Below are 20,044 nucleotides of genomic sequence, written 5' to 3'. Positions count from 1 at the left end.
GCTTCCGTCAGACTTCATCAGGACGTTGAAAAATGTGGTGTCACCGCCAGACACCACACTTGCTAGGTGGTAGCCTTTAAATCGGCCGCGGTCCGTTAGTATACGTCGGACCCGCGTGTCGCCACTATCAGTGATTGCAGACCGAGCGCCGCGACACGGCAGGTCTAGAGAGACTTCCTAGCACTCGCCCAGTTGTACAATCGACTTTGCTAGCGATGGTTCACTGATAAAATACGCTCTCATTTGCCGAGACGATAGTTAGCATAGCCTTCAGCTACGTCATTTGCTACGACCTAGCAAGGCGCCATTACCAGTTACTATTGATACTGTAATAATGTATCGTCAAGAGCGACGTTCACCATTAATGGATTAAAGTTAAGTATTACACCAGCTACGTCCGTTTTTCTAAAGTCTAATTTCCCTGTCCTGTTCCAGACCTCACGCCAGCCTGCGTGAGCTAAAACGCGTGCCTTTCCGCTTCCTCTAGTATTCCTGGGTTGGCTCTCCTGCCAATCCATAACAAAAAAACTCATAACTGAAATAGGATTTAGGCAAGAACTTTCGAAAACACCAAAACAACTCTGAACAGTAATAGTGTCAGTTCTCGTATTCTAAAACTGAGAAATAAAAATGTACCTTCAGTCGTGTCCAGGCTTAACTTTCGTTGTTTAGAGAGAGAGAGAGAAAACTTGTCCCATGCTCGCGGCACAGTACCCGTATTCCAATTTTCCATCTGTGAGGTTAGCGAATGGGCTTCATTATATTTCCACTTATTTAACACTGCTTGAAATATGGAATTTTTCCTTTATTTTAATTTTCATACACCGTGGACTTGTACACCACATGTTCCACTATAGAGCATATATAGATTTGTTGTACGTCGTTGCTTGCTGAATTGCAGGAATTTCACTAAACCTTCTTCGTTTATTTTGCTCCCCTATTCAGTACGATTTTCGAACTGCACACACGTGTTCTTATATTCATGCTTGATTAGAGAACGAACTGTTCAATGCTTTACGCCTTCAGCGAAATTATTAGTGAAAGCGAAAGCAACTGCAATCAGCAGAAATATTTTTAAGTCACCATTGTAAGACTTTGTGCTGAACCATATCACGTTTGACATGATTGTTATATTGCAAGTTCGTTATGAATAGGCATTAGACGTCCAGTGTGAGGTTGTACATCCTAACACAAAGTTATCTGCCTATAAGGAAGGTCACATTTACACTTCTCATTCATGATAGGAAGTCACCAGATATAATAGTAATCGTAGATTCATTCCAGATTTAAAGCCCCTTTTTTTCTTCCGTTGCCTAACGAAAGCATCTTCTTTCTTGTGTTTTCTCACTAAACATTGGTCAGATAAGGTTAATAATTGATCTTGGGTCTAAATTTTATATAAATGGGCTCGTAATTCATGTACTCAGTTTAGCTAAAGAAAAAGGGTAGGAGGTTTAGAAGCAATTGCGGGCTGTCCAGGTTGATAAAAAACAACGTCAATCCAAATCTTTGTCTAACAGAAGACGCTGGAGGTATCTTTCTCAGTATATCGCCCTCTCCTTATTTTCTTCTTTGATGACGAATCCAATTAGTGTCATTCCAAACTCTGGAGTTTGATTCAAGTTCATGTTCGTGAAATCTGCTTTCATCGCCCGACTCCTTCCGAACAAGGCTTTGGAATATGGTTCTTGTCTGAAGTTATCGATCTTCGGTCAAAAAACGTGGGACCCAACAGGCACAAAATTTTCGATAAGCAAAGTTTGAATGATGTACAACACTGCACTATGGCCTGTAACAAGTTTCTTCTCTGTCTTCTCTAATGAACACGTCAACTCTTAAACTGTTGCGTATTGTGTAAGCAGTACGAGGACGACTGCTAACGAAGGTCATTTTGGATGGTCGTGTTCCCATTTTTGTTGTATTTGATACACTTCCTAGCACTGCTGGAGTCCGAGCACACATCTTCAAATCCATGCTGAAGTCTGGGATGAATTTCAGCATCATATTTTGCCTCTTCCACAAGGATTTCAACGACAACACGCCGCAGGAGGCAAACATTGATGCAAGCTCTGTTGTGCATTCAGACAGTGGTGATGCCGAAAGTCACTTTAGTATTACGTCATTCTTCTGCTGTTCGTCGTCAAGCTAACGAGTGGGGAGCTATTCGTAGCATAACTAGGAAGACGAAGAACGCTACGGTACTGTAGTGTATTTTGTGAGTGGCCAGAAAGAAAAATCAAATGAAAAATGAAACGGAAGAAGTCTCAGTATTCTCGGAGTAACCACAACTCTGAAAAGAGATACTCCAGCAAAGCATGTAGAGAGTCTCAGTCAGGTCAAGGAAGTATGAGGATGATTCAAATGATAACCTTGAAAGCGATGATGTACCATCGATTTGGCAGTTGATAGGAGTTGTTATTCTGTTTCGACAAATGATCAACAGTTGGCTGTCTATTGTTGCATCACAGGAAAGAAAGCTGTGTCAATGCAATAGTGGCAGTCGAACTGTCGACTTGCACCGTGAGAGAGCAACTATCTGTGTTACGCTTTTTGAGTAATGAAGCAGTGAAACCTGTGAAAATGCACTGCAAGATGAAAGCGCATTACAGTGATTCGTGTTCGACACTGCAGCAAGTGTTAGAGTAGTGCAGAAAGTTTAAAAGAGGCGTAACTATTGTGGAAGACGCTCCGCGCCCTAGCTAGGCGCATCGTACAGTGACGAAAGGAAACTTAGCTATGGTGGACGAGCTTTTAAAAGAAAACAGGAGCATTACTGCAATCCCACTATTTTGGATATTATCGGTGGTTCGACACACAGTATTGTCCTTGATGTGATGCGATTCAACGAAATGTCCGCAAGATGGCTACCACATCAATTGATGCTGAACTAAGAGATCGTCGCGTCGATGCCTGTGAGGAAGTTTTGCGTTCAGGCCGAAGGTATCTTACTCGTCGACGGAACTGCAAAACGATTTGTAACCTGGGTGCACTGAAACGACAATACGATACTGCAGTGCCTCTGTTGTTCAGAAGTACGATGCAATGTTCTGTCGGACATTCATGCATGTTCAAACGAACAGGCATGGCGGCAACTAGAGTCGTTATGAAGTACATGAAATGTATTGTCAGTTACGAACATCAGCTGTATAACGGAATGACGACTATGAAAATTGGCGCTGGACCGGAACTCGAATAGGCATTGTAATATCATATTTATCTGCCGACACCAGGCAAACGACTTTCAGAAAAATGTCTCCCCTGTACAGGAATATATATTATGGATGTACGAGTGTAGGTTGTAGACACATGGTTGGCGTGCTAGGATAGCCTAATGATGCGTGCTCGGATAGCCTACTTATAAGGCGACAGCTCGCGATAAGTGGGAAACCCCGGTTCGTGTACCAGTCCAGCACAAATTTTCATTCTCAGCGTTCCTTCATACAGCTGATGGTTGTCCATATTTCATGTGAAACGAAAATATCTAGCAAGGAATAGAATCACAGCTCTTCACCAGACCACAAATATCCACATTCAATTATCGACAGGAAAAGCCATGCTCACTCCCTTTTGGAATGCAAAGGGGGTAAATTTGAAGCATTATGTGGAAATAGGATTAATATTGACCAGTAAATCATACTCAAATCTCCTACTAATTCACCGTCGTCTTGCAATCAGCAGTAAACAATATAAGTACTTCTGAATGCAGATGTTTTGATGCAACACGGCAATGATGTCCCCACAGCGTTGCTTCAGTCGAAGCAACAATATGCAATATGAAATCAGACCAGTCCCAAGTGACTTTCATGTGTTCGAATTGCTTGAAGAAGTGCTGAGTGGCAAGCTTCTCATAATCAATGAACAGGTGAAAACCGCTCTTCTCGAGTGGCTGCAATCACAATCAGAAGAATCCTTCTTAATAGGTATCAACGAACTTCCAAAGCGATGAAATACATGTATTACACGTCATGGAAAGTGCGCAGAGAAGTCGTATATACAGTAGAACTTCAGTTATCCGAATCACCAACGGTCCAGATCGCTCTGAGGAAAAACAAATTTGTACTTGTGTCTGAAATATTCGTTTTGTTCGGTAATTACTACCAGAGTTAAGATTTTTCTGTGCAAATTTCAGATGAGAAAAGGAAGGGAAAGGGTGCTCAAGAAATAGTGGTAAAAAAAGGACAAAAGGTCCCGGTTATTCAATTAATTCAACGATTTCTTTCCTCTATTCTAGTTTACTGAATTACAATCAAGTGCTTCAAATGATCACTCATCAAAAGAATGAAAAAAACTTGAAGCCATTAAGCATCTCCACATTTTTAAAAGTAAGTTCGTTTATATTAGGGGATAGAATATCTTCATAGATGCCAGGGCTTCTTTCTACATCGACAGAAAGCAGTGGGGCAGCTCTACAGATGTGGCGAATTTCTCAATGTCCTAACTGCTCCCTCACGGAAGTAAAAATATTCCACTGTTTATCGACTTCCAGACCTTGTTCTTCTAATCGTTTAATAGCTGCAGCATATAGTTGTAGCTACATAACGTAGTTCTCTCCGCAAAGTATGTATTTTCTCCGGTAATGGAAGTTGCTGTCCCTTGGAAATTGCACCTGTGTATGCTGAATTCAAAGAAAGCAGAAACTCTCTAATTTTGCCAAAATTCTCACACAACATAGCAGCACACTCAATCCAAAAACCCCAAAGAGTAATGATCGGGAAATTTGGAAGGGGCAGGCCAGTGGTTTATCTGTACGCAACAAAAAGACTCGCAGCTTTCAGTATAATCTTCTTCAGGGCAGTGATGAACTGATCTGCGATGTCGTATCCGTTCCTTATAGATTCACAAACCCTATGAAAGGCATGAACCAAGCATGTCACATGCTTCAACTTAGGAAATAAAGGCTTCAGTTGGTTAACAGCTAAAACTAAGTATGGACCCTGGTCTGTAACCACAAGAAGAAGTTTTTCAAACTCGAAACCGGTACGCCAGATTTTTTGACGGATTTCCATAACTGGTAGCTTTACTGTACGGGCATTGGTTTTCTGCATCTCATACGTTTTTAACAACATATACTTAACTTTGTTAAAAAAATGGCTCTGAGCACAATGGGACTTAACTTCTGAGGTCATCGGTCCCCTAGAACTTAGAACTACTTAAACCTAACTAACCGAAGGACATCACACACACCCATTCCCGAGTCAGGATTCGAACCTGCGACCGTAGCGGTCGCGCGGTTCCAGACTGTAGCGCCCAGAACCGCTCGGCCACCACGGCCGAATAACTTTCTTCCCTATTAAGGGAAAAACTAAAATGTTCAAAACATACTGATCCATTGAGACTATGGTTTCATCCACAATGATTCCCACATCGCAATGAGACATTTTATTTTGTGCGGTTTCTTGGTAAACACGCCTCATGTAGCTTTTTCTTAAAGTACTCTCATCGCGCACTGACATCTTTGTTTATTTTTCAAGACATCCCTTGAAGACTGCATAGTCCACTTTATTGAGAGGAATTCCTGTTTGTGGAAGAGCTGCACAAAGATCAATGTTTAATTCCTTCAAATATTGGCTTTTTGAAGAACTCTGTTGTAACGCATTTCATAAGAGAGATTGCAGCGATTTCTTTGCTTATGGAGTCTTATTCATTTGATGCATAGAGTAGAAACGTGTTGTCTGATGTGATCTCGCTGGTATTTTTCGTCTAACGAAATCGCAAATGGTACATCGTATAACAGTTCCATCAGTGGCTATGAAATCGTGTTTGATTACCTGAGCCAGAACAATAAATCGGGCACTGGACACCTTTAGTATGGTAAAATCTAGTAGCACACTTGTTTAGTAATTTAACAAAGAGTTAACAACAGTTCACTTGCGCACTCAATGCGACTGACACAAAACACTCTCGTGCCCACTTGCTTACTTGCTGTATACACTCTCTTTTATAACACCGCGATAATTACGAGAATGTTCTCATTCATGCTGGAACTGCAGTCTCAGCGATTTTTAGTAGCTCAGAACATAACCCAGTCTCAATTCTTGGCACTAGGCGGCTGCCGTTACTGCCGTCTCTGCATGACCAGCCTTCGCCTCCACGCGAACAGATGACGTCTCTCGCAGTAACAAACTCACATTCACGAACAGCAGGCAACTGGTTCTGGTGGGATGGAATCACTCATTGTCAACTGCATTATTGCGAACTATTTTACAGCGGTAAAGCGAGAGAAAGAGGTTTTGTCGAACACACAATTCAATTATTTTCCACTGTTGCAGGTGTATTTTGAACTTCCGAAGGCATTTATTGAAAGAGGGAGATAAAAAAATGGAAACGAGCGTATGGCATCGTTGACAGCAGGCTGAGGAAACACAGCAAGCTGAAATGAATGAAGGGGGAAAGGGAGATTATGGGCATGGTTGGGGAAATGCAGGAATAAATGTCTCACAAAAGGGAAAAAGGCGCGTGAAAAATGCTTCATTTCTCAACTAGAAACAAACTTTCACACTGTGATATCCTTCCGAACAGCTGTAATTCATCCTAAGAAAAGTGCACCTAAAAATCCTAACCCTCGTTATTACAGTATACAGTACACTGCACGTTTCTTGATCGTTCTAAAATCAATCTGCAGCGAATGTATTAAAAGACAAAATCTTCCAGTGAACAATAAACGCAGTATGCGTATTGCTGTACGCGCGATACGCAGACTGTTGTATTCGTGGTGCTCGTCATTCAGTGGACCTATTTCAGTCTACATCGTGACCTCGTGTACAATGATTTGTCGCTATACGTTCGGTGTCCCGTGTCTTTTGTTTTGTTTTGTACTTGTGTTTTAATGTACTGTGCGGCATATGTCTTCTAAAAGGAAGCGTGCTGTCTTATCTTTGGCGGACGAAGTAAAAGTCCTTGAAGAATTAGACAATGGCGTGAGTGGTACGCAGTTAGCTGAGACGTTTAGCGTGGAAAAATCAACTGTTTCAGACATAAAGAAACAAATCCTCCATTTTAAACTTCTCGTCTGTCCTTGAGAATGAAGATGGGAGTTCGTTGAGGAAAGCGATGACAACAGCAGAAAACAATGAGCTTGAAGAGACCGGCCGCATTTAAGTGGTTTTTGCAGCAGCAAGCATTGGGAAACCTTCTTTCAGAGGCTATTGCTTACAAAAAATCAAAGCTTTTAGCCGAGAAAATCGACAGTTTGTCTTCATTTAAAGGGAGCAATGGCTGGATGCGGAATTTCAAGGCAAGACATGGTATTCGTGAGTTGGATTTAAGAGTGAAAAACTATCAGCAAATCTAAAATCAGCAGAAAATTTTATTGGAAAATTAAAAATTGAAACAATCTTATGACCATAAATTTTTGTACAACGCAGATGAGACAGTCTGTATTTGTAAAGATTGCCTGAAACCACTTTAGCTTCTACAAGGAAAATTTGTGCTGATGGCCATAAGGTTAGTAAAGACCGTGTTACAGTGCTGAACTATGCTAACTCTGCAGGAAACCACACAATATCCCTTCTGTTACTAGGAAAATCGAAAAACCCCGGGCTCTCAAAAACAGAAAAAACTTCCAACTTTTTACAAGAATCGGCCAAAGGCATGGAGGACTCCTAATTTGTTTTAAGAACTGTACGAATCGTTTTTCATACCTGGAGTAAAAAAAAATATACCAAAAGGCCATTTAAAAGAAGGCAGTAAGGTGGACAATCCAACCGCCACCACACAGAAAGCCTTCTTGGTAGAGAAGACGTCTGTTTTAGAACACTCTTCCTACCGCCAAACTTAACGAGTTTGCTAAAGCCAAAGGACGAATCGGTTATCGGAACTATAAATCGACGTTACAGAAAACAACTGTTGAGGAAGCATTTGATGGAAGATGAAAATGAAGAAGGCATTGTTGCTCATCACCAAAAACTGAATTTAAAGGATTGCTCTTACATGGTGGCGGAAGCGTGGAATGTGGTGAAGATAACTACATCAAAAAGAGCTTGGAACATTTTGAAAGGCATTTCAAGCAAAGATGTGTTACAGAAAGACTAACATTAAAAAAAAAGGAGTGTGAAAAGGAAGAGGAAGAAATTCCTGGACATTCCGACTGCAGTGCAGAGGACATGGGCGAATGGCTTGCTTGTGATTCTTTGAACCCTGAATTCCAAAATCTCAAAGACAATGGAATCATTCAAAGTGTGAGAGAAGAAACTGAAGGCCAGAAGGATGACATTGTTACTGAACCAGCTAGTGAGGCGTCTGCTTGTCTTGACTGCGCTAACATGGATGGTGCCGCAGCCTGAGTGAGACCATACACAGATTCTCACGGTCAAGCGCATGCAAGACTTGGCTCCACGTATGCGATTAAAGACAGCAACACAACTGACATTGAGCAATATGTCCAAGAACTGACACTGTATGTAAGTACGGTAATGTACAAAATCTAAACAACATTGTAGTCATCAAAGTAATGGAAATGATCGTATGGCGTTGTTGGCCGGGAGAACCCATACAGGGGAGATCGGCCGCCGTATTGCAAGTCCTTTTTAGTTGACGCCACGTCGGCGACTTGCAAGTCAATGATGATGAAAACGACGATGAATGACACACAACACCCAGTCCCCTGCCGTTAATCGAACCCCGGCCCTTTCGCGTGGTAGGCGATAACACTACATAGTAGAATGTAAACATAAATTTAGCTTTTTTTAAAAAAATAAATGATATGTTTTCACGATTTATTCAGTTATCTGGATATTTGACTATCCGGAACGGGTACAGTCCCCAGTCGTACGGATAACTGGAGTTCTACTGTACCTGTAATTTTTCTGTATTACCTCATTATAAACAATTACGGTTTTTATGTGAATCAGTCTCGAACGAGAGCGGTACTGGCAGACTTAAAACTGTGAGCAGAGGCGGGGTTACACTCTTGCCCAAGAGGTGCACCGTACCCGTGCGCTGGATCCAGGGGAATGCCGAAGGTTGAGGGCACGATCCCTCACTAAGCTAATTATTTATTTGTACTCAAAGTTACTATATTGCTAAATTATTACAAAATTAATATCCCAATAATTTTAATAGTAGAGATGGATTAAATAATCAACCTAATAACAGTAGCAGGTCAGGACATTCCGGAACAGGATACGCGAGGGAAAAACGACTGCCCTGTATCAGCGCTAATTGCTCATATCTTGTCTTCTTCGTTCTTCCGCGAAATGTGTGTTCGCGGTAGTAGAATCGTTCTCTACCCAGCTTCAAATGACAGTTCTCTATATTTTCTCAACAGTGTTCCTCGAAAAGAACGCACTCTTTGGTTAGCCTTCCCCGCAACATTTTCTATGTGTTCCTTCCAATTTAAGTTGTTCGTAATTGCAATTCCTAGGTATTTAGTTGAATTTATGGTCTTTAGTTTCGACTGATTTATCGTGTAATCGAAGTTTAACGGACTCCTTTTGGCACTCAAGTGCATGACTCACACTTCTCGTTATTTAGTGTCAAATGCCAATTTTCATACCATACAGATATCTTTTCTAAATCGTTTTGCAATTTGTTTTGATCTTCTGGTGACTTTCTTAGTCGATAAACGACAGCGTCATCTGCCAATAACGGAAGACGGCTGCTCAGATTGTCTCGTAAATCGATTATATAGATAGGAACAGCAAAGGGCCTATAACACTACCTTGGGGAACGCCAGAAATCACTTCTGTTTTACTCGATGACTTTCCGTCAATTACTACGAACTGTGACCTCTCTGACAGGAAATCACAAATCCAGTCACATGACTGAGACGATATTCCATAAGCACGCGATTTCACTGCAAGCCGCTTGTGTGGTACAGTGTCAAAAGTCGTTCGGAAATCCAGAAATACGGAACCAATCTGAAAACCCTTGTCAATAGCACTCAACGCTTTATGCGAGTAAAGAGCTAGTTGTGTTTCACAAGAACTATGTTTTCTAAACGGTATCGTTAGGAGTGCCCCAGGTAAGTGTCATAGCACCGCTGTTATTTTCTGTAAGCATAAATGATATGGCGCACAAAGTGGGCAGCATCTGCAGTTGCTGATTATGGTCTGGTGTCGGGAAGATGTCGAAGTTGAGTGACGGTCGGAAGATACAAGATTACTTAGACAAAATTTCTAGTTGAATGGCAGCTAGCTTTAAGGCATAAAAACGTAAATTAATGCGGGTGATCAAGAAACACCAACCAGTAATGCTCAGATACAACATTAATAGTGTCATACCTGACACAGTCACTTCCCTTAAATATCTGGGCGTAACGTCGCAGAGAGATATAAAAATGGAACGATCATGTAAGGATCGTAGTAGGGAAGGCAAATGGTCGCCTTCGTTGTTTCATTGGGAGAATGTTAGGAAAGTGTAATTCATCTGTAGAGGAGACCGCGTCTAGCACGCTAGTGCGATTATTTGTTGAGTACTGCTCGAGTGTTTCGGATCCGTACCAGGTCGGATTAAAGAAACACATCGAAGTAATTCGTATGCAGGCTGCTAGATTTGTTACCTGTACGTTCGAACAACAAGCAAGATCTACTAAGGAGACTACCTACACTACGCTTGTGCGTCCTCTTTTAGAATACTGCTGCGCGGTGTGGGATCCTTACCAGATAGGATTGACCGAGTACATTGAAAAAAGTTCAAAGAAGGACAGCACATTTTGTATTATAGCGAAATGAGGGAGAGAGTGTCACTGAAATGATACAGGATTAGAGGTGGACGTCATATAAACATAGGCGTTTTTCGTTCCGAGGGAACCTTCTCACGAAATTCGAATCACCAACTTTCTCCTCCGAATGCGAAAATATTCTGTTGGCGCCAACCTACATGGGGAGAAACAATCACCATGATAAAATAGGGGAAATCAGAGTTTGTACGCCGGCCGGTATGGCCGAGCGGTTCTAGGCGCTTCAGTCTGGAACCGCGCGACCGCTACGGTCGCAGGTTCGAATCCTGCCTCGGGCATGGATGTGTGTGATATCCTTAGGTTAGTTACGTTTAAGTACTTCAAAGTTCAAAGGGACTGATGACATCAGATGTTAAGTCCCATAGTGCTCAGACCCATTTGACCCATTTTAGAGTTCGTACGGAAAAACATAGGTGTTCGTTCTTTCCGCGCACTATACGAGATTGGAGTAACAGAGAATTGTGAAGTTGGTTCGATGAACTCTCTGCCATTCACTTAATTGTGATTTGCAGAGTGTCCATGTAGATGGAAAACGTGGTCGGTTCTATTACTTAGATTTCATCATACAGTGTAGGACGCTTTACGTTGCTGTACATCAGCAAGCATCTCGGCTCGGTAACAATCTCCATCCCACAGATGGTCAGTGTGTGGGAAGGGAGGTGTGAGCCGCAGCCGTGTCGTACTGGAGAAGACAGAGAATACAGTGATTCACCCTGAAAAGCTTGCCGGCAGACGCATAACTTCATTAACTATTTAAGTGTTTATATACGACTCCAACTAGAGTCTCGACATTATGCGCACCGACAGCAACCTAACCATGATTTCAATAACTCCAACATCACATTTTAATTAGAATTTTATTTACGACTCCCAGTCGCCGGACAATTAAACGACCAAGGAGTAGTGCGCCCCGTGCTGGCAGCTGGCAAACACCAGAGCTAATTTAATGAGCAGCCTTCGACTAGTATTCAGGCTGGCAACGTGTACTCACTACGACTGAATGTTTAATATTGCTCAAATTATGTTAAAGTACTACTCAGCCTCGGGAAACGTTTACTGCCCAGCCTTGGACTAGTTTCTAGAGAGGCACCACGTAAGTGCAGCAGACTAAATATGTTTGCGCGTAAAAGTGATTTATTGAGTTAAAAGTCCCCGGAAAACGTGTTGTATCCGAATTTGCGCGTGTGCGACTTCTAACTGCCATTAAATTCGTGTGGGGGTTATTTATTGTACTTGGAATGGTGCTCGGTATCTGATGACTAGAATCCGCGAGCTTACATTCCAGTATTACCAGTAGACTGGATCTAAAGGATGATTTTTCCTTGATTCTTCTATTAAAAACGAGGTGGCATCCCATTATTTCGAGATTTCCATTAAAGTAGTGTTGAATCTTCCCGCTTGCCATTCCATCATTCACAGTTCAATGTACCTGTATGCTCGAGTGGAGCCACGAGCGGCAGAGAAGAACACCAATCGGGACATCGAAACCGCTTTACAAGAAACGAAGTAAGCGGGCCTCTTAATGGTGAATCACAGGACTTGCAGGTGTGCTGAACCTTCTTGTTATGAGTTGATCAACGTAGCATACCGCTGCAACAACTTGCGCTGTTACCGTGTCAGACGCAGTAATGTGTCACGGTAGGAGCATTCCTTATCTCATCGAAATTAATTAATTAGTTAGGAAGGGATAACAGCCACAATCAGCTTACATGGCTTTATAACCGTGAAAGAATCGGCACTGTGATTGCTATCGACTGTTTGCAGTTGAGGCACAGCTAGAATCATCAAAGTCATGTAATTAATAGCTATACTGACTTCAAAAGAACTTGGAATTGGGTTACCCACAGACATACTTTATATCCCCAGCATTCTTAATTGTGGTCTCAAGCGGAAGGAGACTGTCATCATTAACAGGTCAACAGCAGGCCACATGGCAACCAACAAAACGAAATACCTGTTATAATTAATATGGTTCAAATGGCTCTGAGCACTATGGGGCTTAACATCTATGGTCATCAGTCCCATAGAACTTAGAACTACTTAAACCTAACTAGCCTAAGGACAGCACACAACACCCAGGCATCACGAGGCAGAGAAAATCCCTGACCCCGCCGGGAATCGAACCCGGGAACCCGGTCGTGGGAAGCGAGGACGCTACCGCACGACCATATAGTTAATATCATCTTCGAATTGCGCGATTACTGTGCAGCTAAAGGGGGACATCGTGCAATTTTCGTTGAGTGTGTTAAGTATAACAAACAACGTCGAAAATGCAGAGGATATGCATTTCAGAGCGAAAGTTTCTTCGCTGAAATTTACATGAAACTTTCCGCTAAGATCCGTCGAAGCTGACGAACCTGAAGTTCTGCATACTGTGAGAATCTGCTTCATTGATGGCCCAAGGCGAATTCATCTACGTTTTTAGGTTTTCGTTACACATATTTCGTCGATAAACGTATGGAAACAGTTAAAATAAGCATCCTATGTAGCCACTGAGAGGATAGGCATATATAAACCTTGGAAATCCCGGCGATGATGCTTTCCCACTGAAATACATATCGGAAATAAAAGGTTGAAAAACCGACATGCCCACAGTCGACAGATTTTTATTTATAAAATATATAGGGTGTCCATAATTAAAAGATCCAGTTTCAAAACGCTGTAAAAAGAGAACTACTCCTCAGAATGACGCCAACTTTGAACAGTTTATCAACGCAAGAGGAAACGTGATGGAACAAAAACAATTGAACAAAAATTTTACCAATATATGGCACTGTAAACGTCATTACGTAAATGGGGTCGTCTGCAAATGACATGAATTGCAATACAACGGCTACGGTTTAGTTGCACATTACACCATCTATACTGTTCAATGTGCATGACTGCACAAGTTCGGCAGTCAACTGTTAGTTAGATAAGATCTTCCACCACGGCATGGTCATACCACATCGGATGGGAAAAATCGGTTTTTAGCTGTCCTAAGCCCAAAAACGGCATAAAATACAATCTGGCCTCGATTTTGAACTGTCCTGGGCACAAAATCCGCATAAAAAGCAAACTGGCATCGATTTCTAACTGTCGTGAGACTGGCGCAAGACATTTTCAGTATGCTGTCCATCGTCTTCTGTTACAACTTGAAAGCGAGGAACAGATCGGAGGGTCTCGGTGGTCACGTTCAGAATGCGTTGCGCATCACGTGCCTTCAATTCACCTACGTTCCTAACTGGAGCAGTAAACACATCTTTCTGATAATCCCACAGACAGCACTCACATGGATTAAGATCAGATGATTTGGAAGCCTTGGCTGTACGGAAATGACAGCTGGTAATTCTATAATTTCCAAAATGTATCTGCAGCAGCCGCATCACTGGCAGTACAGTGTGCAAACGAGTACCATCTTGCGTAAAAATAATCCTACCCAAACATCCACGCTGTTGAAGGTTGAAATGATGTTGGCGCACAAAAGACTCTCATCGTGTTTACCAGCGACGGTACAGGTAACATGACCCTCTGGACTTTTCTGCTCAGGTAACAGGGCCCGCTGGACTCATCTGCTCGAAAAAATACGGCCCTAAGATACACGATGCTGTAAAACCGCACCACTAAGTCACCTTTGTAGAATGAAGTGGTACCGTTTGATGGGTGTGCGTATTTTCCATTGGGCATATTCTGCAATTCTGCATGTCCTTGGATATGAAATAGGGCTTAGTCTGTCCATAAAAATGTTCCACGGCCATTCTTGTCCACTTCCATGCGAGCAAGAAATTACAGAGAGAACATTTGTCTTGATGGCAGATCAGCAGCAAGCAACTCCTGAACATGGGTGATTTTGTATGGATAGAAATGTAGAATGTTTCGTAGGATTTTATGCAGCGCGCTCACAGGCACGTGCAACGTACGGGGAATTCGCCGTCCGCTGTATGTTGCACACCACTGCTCGCCCCCCCCTTGTAATGCTGTGGCCGTATCTTACATTGACGTCGGACCAACTGTTTTCCTTCCTCTAGCGCACTGCAACTCCAAAAGAACCATTCTTTTCGAATTTTTTAATTATTTTCTCCAATCCCTTGGCAGAAATCGGACCAATGCCTTTTTCCATACCCTTTGAGTGCCCGGAACTCCTGCTGGGCTACTAGCGCACAGTCACTGTTCTTGTAAAAGAGCTTTACCAGCCAGCGGGCGGCGATCCTTCGCGGAGGCAGCTGTGTTCGGCGTTTCGGACGCAAACTGAGGAACGCTCCTGTGTCGTGCGTTTGTTGGAGTGCATATTTTGACTTTTACAGCGCCACTTACTTGTCAATAATATGCCGTTCAAATCTGACGTCATTCTGAGAAGTGGTTCTATTTCTTCAACGTTTTGATACTGGTTATGGGCACCCTGTATATCTTTCATTGTCTCTGTGTCTCACGTGAGAACAATTGCAGATTCGTTAACAATTTCACTCGACTTTGAAAAATGATTTTAATGAGAATGTTTTACTTGATAAGTGCCCCACTACGGGTTCAAGGGTTCGAGTTCGATTCCCTATCAGTTCAAAGATTTTCATCTGTCACTAATAGCTTCTCTCACCTCTGGCAACATTTGTTAATCTGAGAAATGTAGAGTTTCACCGTGCTTCGATGTTAAACTGTTGGTCCTTCCATAACTGACTGAATAAGTCCGTTCAAAGGTCGAACGAAGGCAACGTCAAACCATCGCTAGCAATGCCCTTGTACAGTTCAAACCAACCATCGGGCCGATGACAGCTTCACCTTTTTTGCGGGCTTGGTTCTCTAATTTGATTAATTATAATAGCAGCTTAAATTTGAATTACACAATGTTAAATGTCTTTGTATTCATAATAAGAAAGTGTTCATATAAAACAGCAAAAACTTTAGTATGATCACTTCCCATACATGAAGTAAGTTCAGTTTAATCTTGTCTCATTTTCTGATCAGTTGTATGGACCATTACCCGCAGCTATAAAAAATGAAATAAACGTTCGGAGGTGTTTCTCATGCATAGAGAGCGCCTGGTTTAGCAGGTACAGCTATCAACTGCACAGAGTCTACGCTCAGTGAGTTATGTTACGGGCCGGATATGGTAAGCAGTAGCCTGCAAGACTAACATGCTCTTAAGGGCCAAAACGTGATATATTCCATAAGCAAAAAGCCTCAATACGAAGAAACGCCTTTACATGGCAGTTACTGGAAAGTTCCATCGATAAAGGACCTATCACATTTTGAAACAAGAATTTGAAATGAAAACTGAAAAATTAGATTTTAGGCGAGAGTGATGGAATATGCAAGAACTGAGCCGACGGCAGCAGCCTAACTTTACTTCAAACTTTACAAAAGTAGATCAATCGTCGGCAGGTAAAACAGTCGGTCATTGCTAAGCTGGATATATTATTCTACTGTAGGAGTACGTGGGTTTAGTACGGCGCCACTACCACAACAGAATTCAGCATCAGGCAAACCTTTCTTTTTAATTAAGTGGAATGCAACTCAGCCTGACTCAGAAAATTACTTTTATGTGAACTATGTTGAACGAAGACAACCAGGCTGCAGAACTGAGCCTGATGGAGTCGATGTTACACCGCAAAGCGGCGGCAGCTCGTATGAGATTTCCAAAAAGGCGACTCCAACAGTCGGAAAGCGACGGCACAGTACAGACTAACGTCCAATTACAGCGTACACTTCTATGAAAATTGGAAGTCTCATAGTGGTTTACACAAGGTGTTTCAGGCGGAACAGCAGATATTTTAACAGGTGGTAGTGTAGACTAATTTAAATATACCATGTGTCCAGTTTTTACTGTTTACAGAGATACAACTGGTTACAGAGGTAAGTTTCCATTTTGCATGTTGGTACCCCAGTTTCCATGGGTTTATCTAACGACTGACATTTTCGTTTTGAAGTTAAACTTGTGAAGTTGGGCTAGAGTTTACATCGTTGAGATCTTCAGCCGCGATTGTGATTTGTTGGCCAATTCTACAGGATCGTTGTAACACTGCCACACGTATGGTATAGTATGCTGTCCTGGAACTTCCTTATTTGAAACGCGCTTCACACAGCGACCGTTACTCATTGTTGTGTGAGGCTGAGCACATTCGAAACGGCGGAACCTAACTTTTTTAAGTTTGGTTTAGTAGTGATCATGCAGTGGACGAGAGAGGAATGAGCGTTCGCCATGGCGATATACTTGTGCATTGGCCGTTCGATCATCGCAGCCCTACGTGCATTCGGGGAACAGTTTAATATCGCGCTTGCAGGTCAATTTCCTGATCGAAAATCACTTGTTATGTGGATGGACATGTTTATGGAAACAGGCAGCGTGAAGAAAAAGGAAAAATTGGAAATTTGTGATAAGGTCTTATGGGACCAAACTGCTGAGGGCATCGGTCCCTAAGCTTACACACTAATTAAACTAACGTTAACATCGCACTCAAACATACGGCTCCTCTTGCAACCTCCGATCGCACAGTGAGACGAATTCTTTATGAAGACTTGAAATTTCATCCATACAAACTGGAAGTGGTGCATGACAAGCCTTGATCGAAAACCTACCTCATGACGCCCTTGTGTTCTTCAGAGGCGAGGCATATTTTCATTTCTCTGGATGCGTCAGTAACCAAAACATGCGATATTGGAGTGGCACGAATCCCGAGAACTTCATAAGCTGCTCCTGTATACAGAGTGTGACTGCTTCGTGTGCATTATCCAAAACTGACATTAATGGTCCATGGTTTTTCGAAGAGAACGATAGGGCAGTTACGGTCACTTATGAGCATTATTTCCAGATAACTGAGGCGATCTTTCTTGAAGAAATAGACCTGGGGAATATCTGGTTCCAACAAGACGGCGCCACGGCTCACACGGCACGAACGTTAATGGCTCTCTTTCGCGAAAACTTCCTCGACCATCTCATCTCTTTGAGGGGTGATCTTCAGTGGCCAGCACGCTCTTGAGGTCTAGCCCCCTGTGACTTTTTCTTGTGGGGATGTCTTGAATCCCTGATGTAAATTAATCGTCCACCGAATCTGGGTAAGCTGCAGAACAATGTTCGTGTTGCTATTGACAACATACTCTGAGATGACAACATACTCTGAGATGACAGCAGTCATGGAATAGCGATATGCACATTCACAGGTGGCGGTAGTTCGCGTCACTAGGTATGGAAGGGTAGTGCATTGAAGGAGCTGTGACTTGCGTTCAGGTGATTCATGTGAACCGGTTTCCAACGTGATAACGGCCGCACGACGGGAATTAACATACACTGAACGCGGTATGGTAGCTGTAACTAGACGAATGAGAAATTCCATTTTGTACATCGTTAGGAAATTCAATATTCCGAGATCCACTGTGTCAAGGATGCGCCAAGCATACCAAATTTCGGCCAGCCGAAGTGGCCGTGCGGTTAAAGGAGCTGCAGTCTGGAACCGCAAGACCGCTACGGTCGCAGGTTCGAATCCTGCCTCGGGCATGGATGTTTGTGATGTCCTTAGGTTCGTTAGGTTTAACTAGTTCTAAGTTCTAGGGAACTAATGACCTCAGCAGTTGAGTCCCATAGTGCTCAGAGCCATTTGAACCATACCAAATTTCGGACATTACCTTTCGCCACAGACAACGCACCGAGTGAGGTGGCGCAGTGGTTAGACACTGGACTCGCATTCGGGAGGACGACGGTTCAATCCCGCGTCCGGCCATCCTGATTTAGGTTTTCCGTGATTTCCCTAAATCACTCCAGACAAATGCCGGGATGGTTCCTCTGAAAGGGCAAGGCCGACTTCCTTCCCCATCCTTCCCTAATCCGATGAGACCGATGACCACGCTGTCTGGTCTCCTTCCCCAAAAACAACCAACCAACCAACCAACGGACAACACAGTGGCCAACGGCCTTCACTTAATGGCCAAGGGTAGCGGCGTTTGCGTAGAGTTGTCACTGATAATAGACAGGTAACACTGCGTGAAATAACCGCAGAAATCAATGTGGGACGTAAGACGAACGTATCCGTTACGACATTGCAGACCACAGACGCGAGTGCTTTTGCTGACAGCACGACCTCGCCTGCAGCGCTTCTCCCGGGCCCTTGACTCTATCAGTTGGACCCTAGACAACTGGAAAACTGTGGCCTGGCCACATAAGTCCCGATTTCAGTTGAGAAGGGCTGATGGAGGGGTTCGAGTGTGGCGCAGACGCCACGAAGCCATTGACTCAAGTTGCAACAAGGCTCTGTGCAAGCTGGTGGTGGCTCCATAATGGTGAGCTTTGTTTACATGGAATGAACTGGGTCGTGTGATTCAGTTGAATCGACCATTGACTGGAAATGGTTACTCGGCTATTTGCAGTCCTTTTGCAGCCACTGACGGACTTCATGTTCCCAAACGAGTCATATCACTGGGCCCCAACTGTTTGCGAATGGTTTGAAGAACATTCTGAACAATTCGATCGAATGATTTGGCCTCCCAAATCGCCCTATATGAATCCCACCGATCATTTATGGGTCATAATCGAGAGATCATTTCATGTACAAAATCCTGCACCGGCAACATTTTCGCAATTATGACTGGTAAAGGGGCAGCATGGTTCAGTATTTCTGCAGGGGACAACGATTTTTTGAGTCCATGCCACGTCGAGTTGGTGAACTACGCTGGGCAAAAGGAGGTCGGATACGATATTAAGAGGAATCCCACGACTTTTGTAACCTCAGTGTAGACAGAGATATGCTGAACAAAGTGAAGTGAGACTTCCTATTCCAACTCTCCAAATGTGTGGGGCAGAATAGAGGCCACATTCAATATCTCATCATCAAAATCTAATGAAATAAAACTTAAAATATACCTCTATGTACAAAAAAAGGAATTAAATTGATATCTGCAACACTGCCTGTTTTATGATTTTTTTTAAATAAAGAAGTTCCCGTGCCACACCCTGTACTTGTGTACAGGGTTTGTAATGGAAATGCTGCTGCTGCCTGTACAGAATACGGTAGACCATTTTCTAGACGAAGAATACCAGTTTCCAGAGTGTGCTCGTGTTTTCGCTGAACTACGTGAGACTGGTGCGGCGCCCTGCAACCGTATTCTATCTGAACGTGCAAACGTGTGGATAAAACATAAGACGTCATCCATTCGGTGGAAAGCAGTTTCAACGAGCACATGCAGGATTTCAATAAGTTTCTATTTTTCACATACAAGAATACGGCGGGTATTATGGATCCGCAGTATCTATATTTCTCATTTACAGCGAATTCAATTATCTTCGAGATGGAGATGAAGGTTGTCCACTGGAATTTTGTCGTTGGATAATTGCAGATCGTTGAGACGTCCCATTAATCCATTAGTAATGTTTCCTGATGAATCACTTTCAGCCGTGTGGTATCC

The sequence above is a fragment of the Schistocerca piceifrons genome, chromosome 6 (genome assembly GCF_021461385.2).
Source record: "Schistocerca piceifrons isolate TAMUIC-IGC-003096 chromosome 6, iqSchPice1.1, whole genome shotgun sequence".
NCBI lineage: Eukaryota > Metazoa > Arthropoda > Insecta > Orthoptera > Acrididae > Schistocerca > Schistocerca piceifrons.
The sequence above is the reverse complement of the archived record's forward strand: the minus strand, read 5'-3'. Positions refer to the sequence as shown.